Source organism: Mirounga angustirostris, unplaced genomic scaffold, assembly GCF_029215605.1.
Source record: "Mirounga angustirostris isolate CCGP_5_RB_7025 unplaced genomic scaffold, mMirAng1.0.hap1 SCAF_13, whole genome shotgun sequence".
NCBI classification, from domain to species: domain Eukaryota; kingdom Metazoa; phylum Chordata; class Mammalia; order Carnivora; family Phocidae; genus Mirounga; species Mirounga angustirostris.
In genome coordinates, this window is record NW_026991721.1 from 50,788,996 (window position 1) to 50,810,588 (window position 21,593).

General features: G+C 47.3%; 1 protein-coding gene across 11 annotated transcripts in view; it reads left to right on the plus strand.

Annotated features, from left to right (window-relative positions):
* Window positions 1–21,593, plus strand: part of TENM4 (teneurin transmembrane protein 4) — a 719,612-nt gene that overhangs the window by 265,008 nt on the left and 433,011 nt on the right. For 2 of the 11 annotated variants that reach the window (XM_064576841.1, XM_064576842.1), the window contains one exon: window positions 20,557–20,653. The exons of the other annotated variants lie outside the window; for them this stretch is intronic. The gene's annotated coding sequence lies outside the window, so the exon portion shown is untranslated. The remainder of the gene's footprint in view (window positions 1–20,556; window positions 20,654–21,593) is intronic. 11 annotated transcript variants of the gene reach the window in all.

The following is a 21,593-nucleotide window of genomic DNA, read 5'->3' on the forward strand; positions in this document are numbered from 1 at the left end:
TTTTAAGGTGTGCTATTTATGAATTCCTTAGGGGGTTAAAAAGCGTAAGAGATGGGTCTTCGAAGAGATGTCAATAGAAAAATCTCTGAGCTCCTGGAATAACGACACTGTTGTCTTGGCTTTCTGTTTTTCCAAAAAGGCCATCGGTTTTCATCAACATCAACAAGACTCTCTAGCCACCTTTTCCCTCATAACCCTCTGTCTCTTTGCACAAATGACAATATGCCCTTCGTGATTCATTCCTGAAGACATTCTTCTGGACTAAATGCTGCTACTAAATTTGTACTTCAGTTTGCACCGTGAGCACCACATGATCCTTACTCAGGCGGCAACCACACTATTGCAGCTTTCATTTCCCGAGCCCCAGATTGTTACCCTGGGGTGGCCGGCAGCTCCATGCCAGGCTTTATGCAACTGGTTTCTCCTGTTTCTCAAGGGATGTGTGAGGTCTTTGAGGGAGCCCCATAAATAGCACCCCTCCTTCCACCTGAGTCCTGAACAAATTGAGAGACAAATCAAGGGTGACAGATGGAAGCCAAAATATCATGTTTATTACCAAGAATGAATAATTTCACTTGGTAAGAGAGCTGAATCGACTTGATAATTGGATCCAGGATTAGGCAGACTGCCCCACCTGGTCACGGGCAGTGCAGGATGGGGGCAGAGGAAGAGCCAGCCCCTGGAGGTGTAGAAACAAGTGTTACTAGCTGCCGAGAGGAAGCAGGGAGATGCTCAACCTAGCATACTCGGTTTATTCTTCCTCAGTTTACCTCCAGTGTAGCTAACTCCACTACCTGTGAGTAAAGGGTCGGAGAGAGGCCAGGAGGGTTATGAATGGGGCTCCCTTTCTGTGGAAATAAATACCGGAATTAAAACAAAGTTTTCCTTTGCTCCTTGTTCACATGGCATGGGTCACACAGAAGCTAAAAGATGTGCCTTGCATGAGCCTAGTACTTAAAATACACTGAGCAAATATGTGTTGACTTTATGTATTCATTCACTTAACGAATAGTTACTGAACAAAGACAAGGCCAAGGGAAGGAGTTTAGCTTTTTTGTTCTTGGTACAGCAGGGAACCGCTAGAAGATTCTGAGCAAGGGAGAAACCCGATGAGATTTACACTTTTGAAAAATTACTCTTGTTGCCTTTTGGAGAATGGATTATAAGGAGGACAAGTTGCAGACATGGAGAGACAGATTAGGAGGCTTTCACTGCTGTCCAGATGAGAAGTGATGATGTCTAAGACTAGGGGAACCCCGAGGAGAAAGACACAAATGGACAAGTGGGGAATAACTTGCAGATAGAGTTATCAGGGTTTGCTGATGGATTGGAGTGAGAAGGGGGAGAAGAATTGAGAGTGACCTGCAGTTTTATTTGAGCAACTGAATGGATCAGAGATAAAGTAGACAGAGAGGGACAGGTGTAGGGTAATGAACCTGGGCTACCCAGGTTCTTTGGGAGGCTTGTGGTGGGCTGATCATACATCTCTGTTTGTCTGGGCCAGTCCTGGTTTGCACCTGCTGACCCAGCATAATTATTAAGAATGTCTCCTTTCAGGGGTGCCTGGATGGCTCGGTCGGTTAGGCGTCCACTTTTGATCTCAGCTCAGGTCTTGATCTCAGAGTCCTGAGTTCAAGCCCTACACTGGGCTCCATACTGGGCATGGAGCCTACTAAAAAAAAAAAAAAAAAAAAAAGAATAATTCCTTTCACCCTAAAAGTGGCCTGCTTTGGATGATTAAGTACCTGGTCACTCAAGCCTAGAAAGAATTTTGAGCTAGTAGAAAAATATTGGAAATGTGCTTTGACATGTGAAAAACAGTGTATAACTGAAAAGCGTCAATCAGCATTTGTTATGTTAATGAAGATTTGTCCAAAAGCTGAATCGTGTTTGCTCATGAACATTTCACAATTATTTTAGGTTACTTTCCTCTGTTGCCTGATTCACCTTCCATACCCTGTGGCTCCCAACCCTAGAATGGGACTCTGTTCCTGCATTCTTCTCCTCCCCCTCCTCCCTCTCCCCGCTCCAACCTTCCCCCAGGTACCAATAATTTCTAAAACACATACTTCATTGCCCTATGGGGGCTCTCCATTTGAAGGAACCCGATCGTTCGTGTTTTTATTGATCAAAGCTTTGTGAAGTACTACACAGTAGGTCCCTGCTCTACCACTTTTTCTTGGCTAGCTTCACCTCAAGGAAGACTCAGTCTTATAAAACAATCCTCACTCATCCTGGCTCCCAGAGTACTTTGTGAAAATGAAAATACCCACTTTGCAACTGCCTTCCCTTCTTGAAAATGTCTAAATATACAGTGGTGCCCACAGAGGCTTTTGCATTTTACACAAATGCCACAGCTCTGTTTGCTGGGGGAGGCATGTCCCAGTTTGGAGAAGGACATTTCTAGATGCCCAGGCTGGGGTCCCAGCCCTTCCCCTTTGTGGGACACCTGCAAAGTACTCCTTTCTCACTTTCTCAGGTCTTCATCTCCTCACTGTAAAATAGGGGAAGTGGTCTCTCCCACCTTTGTAATTGCTTCCAACTCACTGCTTGTTTTCATTAGGTGACAGGACAGAGTATTGCCTGATCATGACGCTTGTGGACCCAGGGGGGATTATGGCACTGTCCTTATTTCTCGAGCCAAATTTGAACTGTCTTGAGCCTTCACACACAGACTGATGCAAGTCCATGTCATTCTCCAATGGCTCCCCTGCCCTGCTTCCCCTTCCCAACAGACCCTAAAGCAAGGACATTGGCACAATCTGTGTGCTGTTCATCTCAAAAAGCCTCTCAGACTTTTTAGTATTCATTTGTATTACTTTGCTAGGACTGCTAAAACAAAGTACCACAAATGGGTGGCTTACATAACAGAAAGTTATTGTTTGGAGGCCAGAAATCCAAAGCAAGGTGTCTCCAAGGCTGGAGCCTTCCAAGGGCCGTGGTGGAAAGTGTGTTCCCAGCGCCTCCCCTGGCTTGTGGTGCTTGGCTGGCATCTTCGGCGTTCCTTGGCTTCTAGAAGCATTGCCCCAGTCTCTGCCTTCACCTTCACATGGCATCCTTCCTGTGTGCATGTCTATCTCCAAATTTTTCCCTTTTAAAAATACACCGGTCATATTGGATTAAGGGCCCATCCTACTCCCGTACATCCTCCTCTTCCCTGATGACATCTGCAGTAACCCTATTTTACAATGAGGTCACATTCTGAGGTACTGGGGGTTGACTTCAACATCTGAATTTTGGGGGACACAACTCAACCCATAAAAGCTGTTTTAACTACAGCCCACTGCTATAGTTAACACCATTTTGCCTCACAGACTACCACTGGCCCAGGGCCACCGACCAGTGCTGGACTCTCACTGTGGCAAAGTCTCGTTTGTCCAGCTTCCTACCCAAGTGTGCATGACCTGTGGAAGGAAAGGGGTTTTCTTCTTTGTGCTACCATTTGCCTCAGATGTTCCTCACTAGGCTGCGGCGATCACTAGGACCCTTAGCACCATTCTCCCGCTGACACTACCAAGGTCCCATGAGCTCAGAGGTGTTCAGAACAGCTAAGCATGAAGAGCTCATGGGACTGCAATAAAGCCAGCCGACTCTCTAGAGGCAAAGATGCTCAGACCTTGGACACAAAGTCCTGTCCCATTTTTCCCTGGAATGGGGGGGGGGATCCCTTATATTTATTTCAAATTAATGTCAAGGTCTTCTGCCCTCTTAGTCCCCTGGCTTCCTTGCTGTATCAAAAACCAAATATATAGAAAGAAACACAAGTTGTTCCTCATGATATATCCTGCTATAATGTATGCAATCGCTAAATGTTTATTGAGCAGCTACAAAGTGCTGTATTGGATACCAGATTTGAAGTCGAACACTCCATTCTTCTGCCCTCAGTTTATGGTGAATGATCCAGATTTTAAATAGTCACCTGACACCCAATCTGCCAGAGAAGGGCAGTGGCTTGCCCAAGGTGCAGCACAACGAATGTGTGTCAGAACTAGAACGAGGGTAGATGTCTCCTAGCGCCTCGTATGTGTACAGTCCATGTGGCTTTCCACCTGGGGGCCGGGAAATTCTGAATGCGTGTCTTTTGCTGCCTGACAAGCATGGCCTGTGCCCTGGTCTCCGACCACGGTGGGACTGGTAGTGGCTTGTGGTTCAGTGTTGGCCTCATGCTTGTTCACGTGGGAGGGAGCATATCTCACGGTCTGACATGGGATCTTGTAAAGGAAACCACCGAGGAGAGCCCGAGCATGACCAGAGATTTGTTAAATTAACAGTCTCTGGGGGAGTTTCAGTCACTGCAGCAGAAATGTGCTGATTAAAGAGACAGCTTGCTGGAAGGGGGAGGCCTGGGAGACCTGCTCTGCATCCATCCCCTCTAGGCACTGGCTTTGTGATGCTGAGCGGGTTACTCAACCTCTCTGAGCCCCGGTGCCTTCCCTCTCATGACCCATTCAGTGCCTTGATCGGGGAGAGGAACGAAGCTGCTTCCCAGCTGCTGCTGAGGCCAAGAGCCTGGGCTTCCTTCCCAAATGTACCAGTTTATCTCTTGCCATATAACAAACCACCCAAAACTCGGTGCTTTAAAACAACTCTTTATTTTTGCTTCCTAGTCTGTGGGTTGGTTGGGCAGTGCTGATGATCTGCATGAAGCTTGGCTGGACTCATTCATCCATCCGAGGTCAGCCTAGGGTGACCAGCCCAACCCACTTGCCTGGGACTAAAAGGCTTCTGCGGGTGTGTGGCATTCAGTTTTCAAGTCTGAGGCAAAAAGGGGGTGAGTTGGTCACCCTCCATCAGCTGGTGGAGGGGCTGAGGGCTGATTGTCATCTGGGACAATGGGGATATAGGGGAGGATGACTGGGCATGTGCTTCTTGTGGTCCAGTAGACTGACCTGGGCTTGACTGCCTGGCGACCAAGCTCACCTCCAAGAGAGCAGGAAGACATGAGCTCAGAACTCGCACATTATCACGTTGCCTCATTCTGTTGGTTAAAGCAAGTTACCAGGTCAGCCCAGATTTAATAGATGGGAAAATGGTCTCTATCTCCTGATAGGAGCTACAGTCACATTGCAAAGGGGTGTGTCTCCAAGGAGGGCAAGAAGTGTGTCAATTTTATAATCAATCTACTGCAAAGCACAAAGAGCTCTGTTTTCTGCAGCAGTCGGATACCATTCCCACCAGCCCTCGGGCTACCAGGAGCCACAAGATGATGCAGCAGAGCAGGCTTAGGGCCTCCCAAAGACTCCCCTCTTTGTGTCTTGTTTTCTACCCCTCTTCTTAGCCCTAAATGGAATACCCTTTCTCTTCACCTGGCCAACTCTTTCTCTTTTGGAATGCAGCTTGGTAGTCACTTCCTCCAGGAAGCCCACCCTGGCCTCCCATGCTGGTTTAGCATCCCCTCACCCCCCCTGGGCCACCGCCCCATGCTCCCACGGCCCTCTGTGCTTCCCTGTATCACAGCACTGGCCACTAATACCAGCACTGCAGGGACTGGGAGCTCCTTGACTCCAGGGATGGATGGATTTGTCTCTGCATCCCAGCACCCGCACAGAGGGCATGGTGCAGAGCACATGCTCAAAAGTGTATTCTTTAGAGGTGGCTTGAGGTCATTGCTAATTAAAGAGCTCAGTTCTCTTGAGCCCCAAAGTCGTTGTTCTGCCCCCTCCTCTCAGGCAGGCCCCAGTCCGCAGCAGACGTCAGCATCATCCTGCCCCCATCTGCCAGGCACGAGACAATAATCTAACCGTGGTCCCAGCTCTGCTAACTGGTTCATGCTTTTTTGGGCCTTGGTACTGTCAAGGGTGAGAGTCTGCACACGGAACGACAATAATGACACGGCTGCCAGTGTGGAGGGCAGACCCGCATCAGGCTCTCCCTGCCATGGTGGGGGACTCTTCTTTCAGAATCCCTGCAGGTGCCCAGCATTTGTACCCGGCCGCAGTCCTGCAGGCCCTGTGGACACAGAAGGAGCCAGTTTGGGGAGGGGGAGAGTCAGGCAGTCCTTGTCTGTCACCCCGGCCCCCACACCAAGACTCTCTCTGTATCCTGACCACCTCCCCTCCTGCCTGCCCCATCTTCTCCACCCACAGCCCCCACCCTTGTGCCGGCCCCGTCCCTTCACTTGAGGGTTCAAACAGCCTCTAAACCAGACTCCCTGCCTCCACACTCACACATCCACCTGGAAGTCAGGTGGAAGTACTTTCAAAGGCAGGAGAATGCGGTGATTAAGAGCAAAACTCAGGAGCCAGACCACCCAGCTTCTGCCACTCCCGGCTGGGGAGCCTGGGGTAATTTTCTTAACCTCTCTGAGTCTCCTCATTTGTCAGTGAAGATAATGAAAGCACCTCTGTCTTAGGGTTGCTTTGAGGATTAGCTATGGTGATATGTGCATGATGCAGTAGTGCTCGATATATGTTAGACATTGTTGTGATCATCCCCACCCTGTTTCAGACCCTTTAATGGGTCTCCAGTGGCCACAAGTTGAAGTTCAAGCTCCTATTACAAAGATCAGGCTTTTGCCCTTTCCCTTTTACCCTTCTCCTACCTTGAACACAGATATAATGCTTGGAAGTATGGCAGCCACCTTGCAACCATGAGGAAAATGTTAAGGATGGCAGAGCTGTAAAGGACCCTGGGGCCTTGATGACACTGTTGAACTGCTGTGCCCGCCTGAACTACTTTTTCCAGGCTACTTATTGCGTGAAACAAATAAACTTCGCGTTTGTTTCACGGGGGCAAGGGGAATCCTAGCTTCTAGGCCTGACATTCACGAGTTTCCAAGAGCTGGTTCTTTTTCCTTGTGCAGCCTCATTTCTGAAATCATATCCCATCCCCCACTCCTCAGCTTTATGTTCCAGCTATACTGAACTAACTACCTGGAGCTCCTTCCACACACCACTCCATTTGGTGCCTCTCGACCACTGCTCATGCTTTTCTCACTTCATTTCTGTCTGGAACTTCCTGGCCCCTCTTCTCTGTTTTCTTCCTGGCAAACTCCTATTCAGCCTTCAAAATCCTGCTCTGATATTAACTCCTCTATGAAGATGTAACTGGCTTTTCCATTCTTGACATATTAATCTCTGCCAGCCTATAGAATTGAAATAGAGGGTCTGAGATTGATTCCCACTTCTGCCATCTACTAGTACTAACCTCTCTGGGCCACAGTTTGCTCATGAGTTAAATGAACAAATAGTAGGGTTTTGTGAAGGCTAAATAAGATAATAAACACTGATAGATTTAGAACAGCCAATAGTACATACTCAGTAAATGTCAGTTATCATCTTTTTCATCATTCTTATGCTTCCAGGTGTTTCATCCCCACTTGCTCATAAATCTCTCAAGGGCAGGGCCCTATTTGATTCCTCTCTGAAGGTCCTGCCCCTAACACGGCAGCCGGCACACAGAGGGGGCATCAGGAAACGGGGCTGACTTAGCCTTTACAATCCTCTCAGAAAGCAGAGCATATTCCATCCCCTTGGCATCGCCACAAATGGAGCTGATGAGGCCTGGAAGAAGAAATAACCTCTACTTCCTACTCTGGGACCTTTCTTAGTGAGATCGCTTCTTGACCTATGTCTGTCAGAGGTCCTCCACGGAGTGTAAAGGGCCATTCAAACACTGCCCTGGGGGGGATTCAAACACAGCCCACCGCTGCTGTGGTGGATTCATGGCTGCGGAGTGCATGGAGCGCCAGCCAGTAGAACCTGCTCGGGCTCCAGTCCCCTCTGGGTCTGATCGGGACCCAGAAGACCCTCCCTATTCAGAGTGAAGAAGGTATGATTCTGATTCTGATTCTCCTGTGTTGTCAAAGTTAGGCAAACCTGGGTGCCTCTGGTGTTTCCTGGCTTTGTGGCTTGGACACATGATTTTAGCTCTTTGAACCTCAGTTTCCACATCCGTTACAATGGGTTTATAGCATAGGATTGTGATGAGGATTGAATGTGACAGCTTAGGTAAAGCACCTGGTACAGAGGCTTTACATACAGTAAGTGCTCAACAAATGGCCCCTTACCTTTTCCCTCCCACCCTTTTCCTCCCAACCTATCTGTGCTGGAGGTATTCCAGGAGGAATTCCGTCATCCCAACAAACAGGGGCTTGGCTGTGTGATAAGCAGGTTGGTTCACAAGATTGAACATGCTGTGTTCACCGGGGATGTGATCTAGGAGCCCCCAGGCAGAGGGGCCACATTGGTGCCTGCAAATTCAACTCACTTTTCCTGACACATAACTCACGCTACAGAGACAGTCCCATCAGAGCTGAAGAGTCATCCAGTCTTGTGCGAACATGGACCACGGGATCCTCACACAGGCCCACGGTGACTTGACCACGCTGCATGGCTTGGCCCGCTGAGCAGCCAACTGGGACTGCTAGCACCGGGAGGCCCCCTGGGGCGCTGGCCAACTACCTCGAAGCAAGGAGGGAGACCTTCCAGGGCCCACCAGGCAGAGCCTGGAGCCCAACGACCTAACCAGATGGTGCCTGAGCAGCCGGTGGGGATGGGGGAGGACTCTGCAGGGGCTCCAGATCTCATCTCATCTAGATCTTTCCCTGTGGGCTTGCCATTTCAACTCTCGGACACTTATTTCCTCGTCTGCAAAGAGGCTAATGAGGACTAAATAAATGTAGTAAGTGTTGGGATTCTGGGGAGCAGAAGATAATCCCCACCTTCTGGCCCACCTTCCAAGTGAATTGAAACATAGAAGAATCGACACATAATGACAATAGTAAATACATGGCCTTCTCGGCACAAGTTAGGTACAAACATTAGTTAGAGTGCACTTACTCTTTGTCAAGCTCTCTTCTGAGCACTTCATAATATAATTTAATTCTCACAATAATTCTATAAAGTAGGTACTATTATTATCTCCATTTTACACAGGAAAGCACCAAGGCACTGAAAGTTTCATTAATTTGCCCCAAATCACACAACTAGTGAATGGCCGACCAGGACGGAATGCTGGGTGGCCTGGCTTCAGAGGCCATGACCTTGAACAGTACACGGCACCCATTACAATGGAAAGCACACAGTGCAACTTTAGATCTGTAGCCAGAGGCACTTGCTAACCCCTAGTTCACCCTAGAATTAGACAGCCTATCTGTTCCTTGGTGGAAAAGAGAGGTTTGTTTCTATAGGCCATTTGGGTGGCATGTGGGCAGGGGGTGGGGGACGCGAGGCAGGTCCAGTTCCGTCTTCCAAATCTGCCTGTCCCATAGCACCTGTTGGTTTCCTAGGTCTGCTGCAACAAATTGCCATAACCTCAGTGACTTAACACAACAGAAGTGCATTCTCTCACAGTTCTAGAGACTAAAAATCCCAAATGCAGGTGAGGTCAGTAAGGTTGGTTCTTTCTGGTGGCCCTGAGGGAGAATCATCCCATGCCTCTCTCCTCGCGTCCACAGGGCTTCTGCGCTGGCATGTATCCCTCCAGAGTCTGCTGCATCCTCGTATGGCATATGGCATTCTCCCCTGCACCTCACGGTGTCCTTTTCCATCCTCTGCAAGGGTACTGTCATTGGATTTAGGGTCCACCCTAATCCCATATGGTCTTATCTAGATCTTTACCTTAACTACATCTGCAAAGACCCTGATTCCAAATGAGGTCACATTCTGAGGTTCCCAGCACACATGGACTTTGGGGGACACTATTCAACTGCGACAGGGAGGATCAAGCGAGGGGGCAAGAGAAGCCACAAGTTCTCCTCTAAAGGCAGATGCTCCACAGATGCTCCGTAAGGAAATATGATGCAGAAGATCCTCCCATTTTAGTAGGTACTGACGTGGCTGCTTTGTAATGGGAAGTAAAACAACAGTGGCCAAAGCCTAACAGATGCCTGTTTCTCTTGCACATAAAATCTCAGTGGGGGGATCGAGATGTTCTGCTTCACAAGGTTCTGCAGGGACTGAGGCTTCTTCTGTCTTACTGCCCCACCATGCCCTAGGATATGCCCTACATCCCAAAGACAGAGATGGCTCACTAGAGGGGGCTATGCTTTCACCGGCAGGTGGTAAAACAGGAAGTGGAGGGTACCCAGCTTCCTTCTGAGAGTGCAGCCAAGAAGTTGTGTATAACGCCTCCGCTCACCCCCCTTGGCCAGAACTCAGCTGGTCACAACTTGCTGCAAGGGAATCTGGGAAATCTAGTCTTGGCTAAGAGGTCATATGACCAGCTAAATCTCAGGGAATTCTATTTTCTAAAAGAAAGACAGGGAGATTGATCATTGAAGGACAGCTAGCCTGAAGTATGGGAAGCCCCTGGCACATGGTAGGTGGTCAGCAAATTGTGATTTTGATCTTCTGCCGTGACATTGCTAATAATGTCTTCTCATTGGTCTCATGCCAATAAACCTCTACATTTTCCATTGACCCTGTCACCTGTCATCACAGTAACCCAAACCCACACCAATCGTGACTTCATATTCTTGAGATGGTCCACTCCTTTTTGTACTCCTTAACTTGGCTCGCAGATTCTGCTGCTCTCCAGGCCTGCCTCCCTCACTCCCAGCTCACCCCTGGCCTTCAGGTTACAAAACCCTGGAGTAGGGAGGCTCTCCACATTCCCTATAGCTCTGGCTGCCAGGAATCTCCTGTGTCTTGGAATCTGAACCCCCAGGCACTGCACGTTCTGCCCATGCTGCGTGGTTGCCTTCCCGCATGCTGGAGGAGTTTGTGGAAAGAATTTTCTGGCATTAGAGGGTGAAAGTCAAAACAGTAATTACAAGAACATCTGTTCCTGAGTGGAAAACGTATCCTCTGCACACTAGGACACATGCCTGCACCGTTCAGCAAGCTGGAGGCTGAAATGGAAGAGAATGTCCTGGGAGCAAGGACTAATGGACCCAGCCAGGATGGAGGCTGTGCTTCCTGGCAGGAGGCTGTGCTGGGGAATGGGGAGGGGCAAGGGTAGGAGGTAAGGGACCAAGTGAGTGAGTACAGGGTGGAGGGAGTGAGTGAAGGAAGGGAGGAGTGAGTGAGTTGATGAGTAAATGAAGAAATGAATGAATGAATGAATAAGTGAATGAGTAAGTTACTGAGTGAATGAATGACGACGTGGTTTTGAGTAAATAAGTGAAAATTTAAGGAAGTGAATAGGAATGAATGAATGAATGAATGAATGAATGAATGAATGAATGAGTGAAGAGCTGAAAAGTAATGGAATAAGTGATTGAGTGGATGTGCGAGTGAGCCAGCAGTTGAATTACTCTTCTGGGCAGACAGGATTGGCAGCAAGACTGGAATTATGAGGCAGGACTGGAGCCTGATCCAGCTGGAGGCCCAAGGTCAAGGTCATCCATGCTAGCTCATAGCTAGCACAGCAGAACCAAGGCTCAAACCCTGGCTGTTCTGTACCCAGGGGGTGTCTATGTCCTCCTGTGCTTTGGCTGATGTGAATATACTTTGTAGGGGAAAAATGAATCTTACCTTCCAGAAGAACCTTACCAAAATCGGTGCCACCAGAAAAGCTTAAGGTTCTATAGGTATTTTGTATTTGTGGATATGATTCCAAGGTAGATTTTCTTACTTTGGGTCATGCACATTGCCCAGCAAATTTGCAGAGAAGTCCTGAGGAGGGACCAGACGAGGCATCCAAGGATATAGGTGCAAACTGCCCAGGGTGCAAGAGGCAGGGTCCCTGGGTCCAGTGTGAGCTAAGAACAGCCTCTGAGATCAGAGGGAAGCTGTGGAGCAGGCTATTGTTGGGTTTGCTGATGGGACAAGCCTTGAGATGAGCACCTTTGACCTTTTCCCCTGGGCCTGCTCTAGTCAGAATGTTCTGCTCAGAAAGTTTTGATCTCTCAGTTCATTTCAGCCATGCTTTCTCAGGCACTTGCTGGCTGTGCACTGCTGTGGATATAATGACAAGAATACACAGCCCTGGGCCTCTTGGAGTTCAAAGGAGCAGGGCCAACAGACAAACCCACCATACGCTATAGTGTAATTATGGTGGCAAGCCGGGGGCTGCAGGACCTCAGAGAGGGGAAGGTCAGAGAAGGTGTCACAGGGTAGGTGGCCTGGGGATTAGACCTTGGAAGAGGGTCCGAAGTTTGAGACAGTCCAGGCAAACACACAGCATGGGCAGACTCATGGAGGGATGAAAGGACAGTGAATGTCCTTGAAATCCATAGCTCTGAAAACTGCATGGCTAGCTAGCAGGAAAGGGTCCTGCTGAGTTCCAGAAGGCAGGTCCTAGGTCTTATTCACCCCTGCAGCACACCACTGAGAGCACGGCTCTGGATGCCTAGAAGGAAGTAGTAAGCGTTTGTTGAATGCATGCATGCAGGCATGGAGGTGTGAAAGAAAGAGAAAGCAAAGGAGCCGGGGCGGGCGGGGGAAGGAAGGTGGAAGGTACAGAGGTCAGGGCTTGCTCCAAGTTGTAAAGCAGATTGTTGAGCAAAGCCCAGGGCTTTAGAGATCTGTAGAGGGGAGCAGGTGCAAGGCACGTCGGGTTTGTGGGTGACCTGCAGGCTTGCCCAGGCCAGCACCTGGCCCACAGTTAGCTGTATAGGTATTTTAGGTAAATGGATGAAGGTTGCTATCTGTTAGTAGGTTCTTGAATTTGTAACAGAATAAGACAGATAAGGCTACATCACATAAATGGTGGCCTGATCACTCCTCAGCCCTTTTTTGGTAACTGATTATATGCTGGAACAGCCTTCTATAATGATCCACCCCTACCCTCTTCTTCTATTTAGGGGTGAGAAAACTGAGGCCCAGAGAGGAGAAGTGGTTTGTCCTTCTGCATTTCATTCGGTGGGATTTGCATCTTCAGTTGAAGTCCGAGGAGCCCAAATTCTGTTTCTTGCACCTCCGCTAACTGTTTTCCTCATTGAAATGAGTGATCTCTAAGGTCCTTTCATGTCCTCCCTTCCTACCCCAACTCATTCACTGCACAAATACTCAGTGAGCATCCCCCATGTCGGGTTTTGCGCCAGGTTCTAAGGGAGACTAGGGAGAAGGTACCCCCCACGCCCCACCCGGGGCCCTCCACCAGATCACATTATCTCAACTCCTGTCAGGTAATATTTTTTAAACTGCTTATCTATCTGCCGTTCCCCCTCGCCCGACTCTAAGCTTCTTGGGGGCATTTTTCATGTTTATGCTGCCTTCAATTCTTTCTGGAGCAAGGTGGAGAGTTGATGCATATATTAATTAATGTATTGATTATTTTTTTTGTCCTTTGTACCCAAAGCCTCTTGCCCTGGTAGGCATTCACTGGAGATATTCATTGGAGACAGCGAAACAAGCAGATAATCTCACAAGGGTGGGAATCACAGGGGCCATGAAGCTCAAAAGACAGGGCTTCGAACCTAGTCAGAGGGTGAGGGAGGCTTCTGGAAGGAGGTAACCTTCTGCATCTTCCAGGACAGGCAGAATTACTCAGACATTTGTGGACAGAGAGAAAGGGCACAGTGTGTACGAGGTGCCCGAGGCCTGAGAGAGCCTGGCCCACTTGAGGGTCTGCTCGGGACTTCTGAGGATGCCAAAGGCACACCCTTCACCTCTCCCCACTCCGCAACTTCCCGATCTGGCGTGTATTACCCACAACAAAGCGGGGGCGGGGGGGCTCAGTACTACGGTTTCCCGTGCTGGCAAGCCCCTGGCACATAACCCTCACCGCCCCACACACAGGACTCTGTGAACGGGGCTGGGGTGCTAGCTTTGGCCACAGCGGTCAGCGTGCAGGGCACACGCTGAAGTCACTTCCCCGAGCTGCCAGTCCCGCGCAGTCCCGCTTTAGCCCCGGCCCCGTCACTCTGGAGCCGGTGTATTGACCACCAGCCGGCCTTTCTGGGCAGTGCCATGAGCCAGCCTTGGTGTCTGCTGGGAGGGCAAGTCACAGCTGTTCACACTTTTCACGCACCTGAAGCTCACCTCTTGCGGGGACCAACTTACAACCATTTTTACCATTTAATCATATATTTTTTTAAGTTCAAGTAGTCCCCTGGCAGGCAACCTGTGGGTAGGCTGGGTTGGCTGGGAGGTGGCAGGTGGAGGGAAGTAATGGAAGTCAAGGAACCCAGTCAAGAGGCAAGTTCAGAAACTAAATGTGACTCAGATGCACATCTGCATGCTTGTAGCCCAGATTTCAGGAAGAAAGCTAAGGCCAAGATATTCTTAGAGTAGGAAGGAGGGAGGGAGGGAAGGAGGGAGGCAAGCAAGCTAGCGAACTCTGCTTAGAAACAAACATCAACTATTATTTAAACATCAAATATTATTAGAAGAAAAACTGGCAGGTTTCCGGAGCAAGCACTCCAGAATCTATCTGGATAGGTTGCTCTTGCTCTGGGGTTAATATGAGGAAATAGCATTCTTAAGCACCCATATTAACCTGTCTGTTGTTCTATGGACTGTGACAGCTGCATTTTACATCTCAATGGCTAACCATTTATTTCATGCCAAAAAAAAAAAAAAAAGGGCTTTTTTTTTTTTTTTTTGCCCATGAACCAGCTACTCAAGGCAGGAAGCTTTGCCCCCAGAAACAGGTTTCAAGGCAGAAGCTCCAAGTAGGCTTTAAGTGGGTTCCTCAAGAAGTCCCCGCTGTGTGCCCCCTGCATTTACACAGATCCTCTGCCTGGCTGTCTGTTGCAGGTACCCCTCTGGCTTGCCTCTCTAGCCCTTCCTCTGCGCTGTTGTGATCTCTCTGCAGAGAAACACCACTTTCTTAGATAACAGTTAAGCACAGTGGCAAATAAATATATGCAAGGGTCGCCTGTGCAGAGAAAAGGCAGGAGAGCCGAGGAAGAGGACCAAGCTGACCAGCTTCGACAAAAAGGAATGAGACTTCAGTCAGCAGAGGTGGGTGAGGAGTGATCTCAAGAAGAATAACTACTTGCATTATACCAACCACCTGCCTGGCTTTGTTCCAAGAACTTTAAATGTATTATTTAATCCTCACAACAACTCTTAGGAGGTAGGCACAATAATTATTCCTTTTGAGGTAAAAGAAGAAACTGGGGCACAGAGAAGTGAACACAGAGTGATACAGCTCTGAGTAGAGTGGCCAGGAATGGACTGAGTATTCTGGCTCCAGAGTCCATGATTTTAAAACCCCATGCTCTATACCCCCTCTAACAAACCTTTACATCCAAGAAGTATATTGAGCACATGCTACATGCCACACATTGCTCTGGATGCTGGGGATACGTCAATGAAAAAACAGACACAGATTATTTGATTGGCCTCTGGGTGCCTGGCCCCCGAAGACATCCCCGGAGGACGTCCTGGTGAGGGAGGCAAAAATGGGTCCCGCCCCATTTGGGGAGTAGACCTTAATCAAACAGTGGTACAAGTAAGGTTATAATTACAAGTGCCCTGAAGAATGTGGAGTAGAGGAAGCTGTCACGGCCTGAGAGGCGGAAACAGCTGACTCCCGGAAGAGGAAGCGGCATTTGCTTCAGGAGTGTGATGGCCCCAAAGATGACTGGTTTGCATGGAACTCAGGAAACAAGGGGGTGGTGGGCCGGAAGGTGGGGTCAGCAGTGTGGGTTGAAAACAATGTAGAAATTTAATGTTTAGGGAAGTGCAATAGGAAGCTCTTGAGGGGCTGGAATAGAGTAACATATCCTTTAGGGTTTGGCACAGTTTCCAAAGCTTTTCCTACCCGCTCTTTGTGGTCTGAGACCAGTCTGGTAAAGCAGGCAAGTTTGGGGTTCTTGTCCCAGCCTACCAGGTCAGATCACTGAAGTGCCTCCAGAACGATCATGAGGAATTAGAAGAGCAAGGATGAGGATCCTGTTTTCTAGTTCTAGAATGCTCTGCCGGGAGATCTTGCAAAAAGCGAATGGACTTGCCTCTGCCTGGACTCTGTAGAGGGAAACTCAAGAAGACAATTTTCCAGGTTTTCTGCTGCCCAACAACCTGCTCGCTACTACAATGTCCTGTGGTGCTTGGGTCCAAAAAATTCCTCATCAGAAAGAGCTTCTTTGGAAATTTATCCACCCAAGAAGAATCACTAGCACTTACTTACAAAATCCTTCTCATACATTTTTTTCGTTTAATTCTCATAATAATCTGGTGAGGTAACTACCTATTTATCAACATTTTATGAAAGGGACTTGAAGTGGTTATTATTCGCGGCACACAGTAAACAAAACCCAAATACAGGTCTTCTGTGATCCCCGTTTAATCTTCTCTCAGCTTCATCACAATGTCTCTCTCGGTCCCATCTGTTGATACTACTCTCTGTGCAGAGACATCACAACAAACTTTTCCTTGCCTTTGGGTTTTCCTGCTCATTGGAGGGCTGATTTTGAATGCCTTCCTGGTCACGGGAAGAATGAGCAAGGACCCTCTTGGGGGCCGTATTCCAGAAGTCATACTTCCTAGGGAGCCCAGAGCTCAGAGTTGAAATCCTTTCTTTGGCATATCCAACAGACGTGGGTAGGTGGATGCTGGCCAGTGTTAAAATTGTGGCATTCGAAGAGGGCAGAGGAATGTGGCTGGCTCCCAGCTGCTTATTTTCCCATTCTACTGGAAGGTCGTGTTCATTCGAGCATTTAAACCAAAAATAAATTATTGTAATCCATTTGCTAATTATACCATGCTGAAGTTCTAGACGCTGTAAATTGCAGCCCTGATATATCTAGATGAAGTTTCTGGGAGTTTATTTTTAGCCATTCAGAAAGCACTCAGTTTCCTAGAGGCTTCATTTGCAAGTCTAGGAGGGGTTAGGGAAAATGTATCCGCATAGTCCTTCTTGCACTGTGACTTGGATGGAGTCATTTAACCTCTCTGGCCCACCTCCGGAAAACCCCGTGGGTGTAGTAGCTGACCTTGAGCCCAGCCTATCTGTCTTCAAGCTCTAACTCATTTTGTGACTATGGAAACTAGAATGTGTCCAAACATAGTTCTTCCCTACCTAATTCATCCTGGAGAATGCCAAAAGCCACCACCCCAACATGTCTGTGAACCACAGAACACAGGCCTTCAGAAGCCTTGGGCTCAGGGGATGCATGGTCCTGCTGTTCTTGGAGGGCGAAGAGAGGAAGGATTTTATGTTTATTTAGCCCCTGCTTTGTATATAAAACACTGCTGGGTGCTTGCACATGACTGATTTTTGGAGAGCCTCCCCCATTCAAGGCCAATGTCATCCTGTTTTGGTCAATCAGTCACTCATGAACCTCTGTGTGCCAGGCACTGGGCTTGATTCAGAAGACATCACAAAGGTGAAGTGGATGGGACTCCTAGCTCCAAAAAAGACCAGAAGGGAAGGTAAAGCATGACATAAATATGTCAAATTGCCTTTCGAACTGCAGTATTAGCCACAGATGATAAAGTTGCTGAGTGCCGTCAGAGATATCCCAGACATATTTTTGCTTGTTGGGGGAGGAGAATCAGGGGAGGCTTCGAGGATGAAGAGGTATGTGAGCTGGGCTTGACGTAGAAATTGAATTTAGAAATGTGGGGGTTGGTTAAGGGAAATCAGCAGACCTGGTTTGTAACCTTGGAAACTACCCTGGCCACATCACAGGGATGGCTGTCCCTGACTCGTTAGCATTCACAGATGCCTAGCAGAGCACATTCCTTCCCATACACCATGACTTCCAGCAATTTTTCTCCAGTTGTGACATAAGTATATTTTTTCAGAGGGTGAGCATAAAAAATCCTTTGGAACAATTTCTTTGTTTGGATGCTTCTAGTATCTAGACTTCTGGATAAACGATCTTTATTTATGTTCTTGGGCGGATGGTTGGATGTGTGGTCAGATGGATGGTATTTATGTTCTTGGGCTGATGGTTGGGTGTGTGGTCAGATGGATGGTACCATTGCAGAGCGCCACAGCAATTAAACTGGCTAGGCTTGTGGGTAGTTTTATGGGAAAAGCGGGACACTGCAGCTGGGCCTGGAACAATAAACAGAATTTCTTCAGCACACAGTGTGGATAAAGGTCTTCCATTTCTTTTCTTTTTTTTTTTTTTTTTTTTTTTTTAGATTTTATTTATTTATTTGAAGAGAGAGACACAGCAAGAGAAGGGAACACAAGCAGGGGGAGTGGGAGAGGGAGAAACAGGCTTCCCGCTGAGCAGGGAGCCCGATGTGGGGCTCGATCCCAGGACCCTGGGATCACGACCTGAGCCGAAGGCAGACGCTTAACGACTGAGCCACCCCAGGCGCCCCAAAGGTCTTCCATTTCAAGAGCAGCAAAAATGGAAGTGTGGAATGCATGACATGGTGGGAGAATGGCAAATGGCAGAGGCCAGGGTAGAGGAGGGTAGGGCGAGTAAATGTAGAGGTGGAGAGCACAGGCTTTGAATTAGACAGGTGGTGGTTTGAATCCCAGTGCCCCTGCATCTAGTGATGCTGAGGAATCTTGGGCAAATTCCACTTCTTTTCTTAGCTTCTCCTTTCACATCTGTAAAATAGGAATATGAATAATACCTTCCTCAGTTGGTTGTTGTGAAGATTAAATGCAATAAAGTAATGTCTAATACAGTGATTGGCATACACTTAATATGCACTTAATACATGGTAGTTTATGGTTCTTATTTTATTGAAACAACTCTCATTAAATTATGAAAATTGTGGTTCAAACCATAGAATTTAAGGAGGGAGAGAAGAGGGGGCTCTTTGCTCTTACATTTAAGGATGAGGCAGAGAAAGAAGCAGCAGCAAAAGAGACAGAGAAAGTCCTTAGAGGAAAAAGGGGAAGCAGGAAGGTTTCCAGAGGAGATGGTGATCCCACTGGTGGAGGATGTGAAGAGGCCCCCACAGGTGGAGAAGTGTCTGGAATTTGCAGTGATAACATCATTATGATTCTAAGTACATTCTGGAGATGGTGATTTGTGGGGTAGAGGAAGTAGTAGTTTAGATGACTCTTGGGAATTCTCTCTGGAAGGAGAAAGAGAACTTGCAGTGGGATGGGACAAGGTCATGGGAGAGGCTTTGTTGGATGAAGGTTATTTGAACTCAGCACAGTGTTTCTCTACCTTTCTAAACCCAAGCCTCCATCTGATAGATTTAAACACTAGTGTCCCCCTTCAAGATTCTGATATTCTGGCACCCACGACCCAACACTTATCTTCAGCTCCATTTGGGCATCATATCTGCCAAGAAGATCTTGTCTGGACTTACTTCTTGTAGTTGTCTTTTTAAAACAGTAGGGACTTAATAACTCCCTTGGAATGGAGCAGGCAGGTGAGAAACTATGTGGGCAGGAAGGGTGGTAACAAGGGTGGATCTGAGATTGCACTGAGCAAGTGTGAGGGGGGGTGGGGGCAGGAAACAAGGAGGGATCCCGCGGGGCTGGCGTGGAGGACCAAGCAAGTAACCACACCAACTGGTGTGTGTCCCTTCTCTATGTTGGTCCTCACCTCCACCTGCCCAGGGGACACCTCACAGGTCTGATGAGAGTAAGAAGCCAAATGGCAGATGTGGTCATCGTTTGGAAACTTCAAATGCTCTGTAACTCTAGGGTATCATTATTAATAGTGTTATAAGCAAGAAATAGTACATCCAGCTCTCTTTCTCATGTGCTCTCTCCATTTTCGTCTGCACAGCCTCTAGGTCAATGTCATTCTAAACGACAGGAGTGAACTCAACGTGGATTGCATGCATACCCATTTACAGATAAGGAAATGAGTGTGTGTGAAGGTTAAAAAATAAACTAGCCCGGGATAGCACCCAACAACTGGGGAATACACGTTCTTCCCAAACACACATGGAACATTCACAACAATTGGCTACATCCTAGGTTCTATAAAATGCATCTCAATAAATTTTAAGGAATCAGTATCCTACAGCTCACATCCTCCCAGCACTGTACAATTAAGCTGGAAGTCGATAACAGAAAGGTGAGTTCAAAATATATAGATAGAGAGAGGAAGATTTACAAAAGCACTTCTAACTCCCTCATAGGGCAAAGAAGAAATGATAGTAGAGATTTTAAAATACTTGTAAGTGAATGGTAAAAGAAATATTAAATATCAGAGCTGTGGAAGATAGCCAAGGCAGTACTTAAGGGAAATTTATGACCTCAAAATGCTTGTATTAGGGAAGAAGAAGGGCTGAAAATTAATGAGCGGGCTAAGTTTCCAATCTAATAACAATAGTAAACATAAATAAATGAGATAGCCCAGGGTTGCACAGTTACAGGTGGTAAAGACAGGATTTGAACATAGACCTGGCTGGCTCCAAAGCCCTCTCTCTCTCCACTACACCATGAACCTTTCTGTGTGCTATTTTCCATAATATGCCCTGTGCCTGGAAATTCTGTTTCTCCCTAAGAGTCGAAGAGATGAGCCTGTAGGGTAAATCCCCTGCATCAAAGGTTAATGATCAAGTCCACTCATTTATTCATGTATCCTTTTACTCATTGAGTCATTAAGTATTTATTGAGCATTTGCTATGTGCCAGGCACCGTGATCACTACCTTAGTTGCCTTTCCTCTGAGGGTTCAAAAACCAGTCTTGGGCCTGGGGCCAAAGCCTCCACTGCTGCTGTGGCCACTGCCCACCCCCCACCCCGCACCCCGGCTCCCCAAGCTGCCTGAATCTTCTCTGCTGCTTGTCAGAACAGCATCCTCATAAAAAATGACTGATTTCTCTCTTGTCTCTTTCAACAGGTAGACTGAAATTACCATGTGTCCAAATTAAAATTGCATACTTGAAGGATTATTTGAAGGACTATTCTTAGACCCTTTTAAGAAGATTTAAAGAAAAGTGAGTTGTGTTTTTTTTTTTTTCACTTCAGAGAGTATTCATGATCTAAATTAATGTTATGGGTGGTTTTTTTCTCTACCTCTTAAATATGCATTAATAGGAAGACTTGATCTCTACTTATTTTATAATACCTTTTTTCCCCTAAGAACAATGAGCACGGAGTACAAGATTATTGCTTGCCTTCTCTGTAAGATTTTAGTACCTTTCAAAAGCTTATGGCATCTTAGAGATGAAAGGGCCTTAGAGCCATGGGCCATTTGATATATGATAGATAGGTAGGTAGGTAGATAGATAGATAGATAGATAGATAGATAGATAGATAGATAGATAGATAGATAGATAGATGTAGATTATAGATATTTGGCCCATGCTTGGAAACCTCCAGGGACTGAAGAGGAACTTGGTATTTCCCCACATTTAAGATTTTTATAGAATTCTTCCATAATCTGGATTTGAAATCCACTTTTCCTCACAATGCCAAGCCTTCTTCTCCTTCTTGACTAGACAGTCCTAAAAATGGTTGAAGACAAAGATCATGTTTCGCCTTGAGATCTTTTCTTATTCTTTGTTCCTTCAATAATAATCCAGTTTCAAGAGCAGTTCCTGCCCTGGTCTCCTTCTTTCCAATCCTGTAAATGTCTCCTTAAAAAAAAAAAAAAAAGGCATGCCTAGAACACAGACAGAGCTCAATTAGTGTCCTTTGTCCTGGGAGATCCATGAGAACTGAAGAGAAAGAAACCCAAGACCAGATTTGGGTTGCAGGCCTAGTTCTGTTCTTGCTGTGCTCTTAGCAAAGTCCCTTCATCTCTCTGAGCTCAGAGAACACAAGGAAGGTAGGATAAGAGGTTCTAAGATGTTGTCCACCTCCATATGGATATTTCTGTTGACTTGGAGTCAGGAGGTGGCTGCTTCTCACTGTCCCAGGCACTGGAGTGGGCCA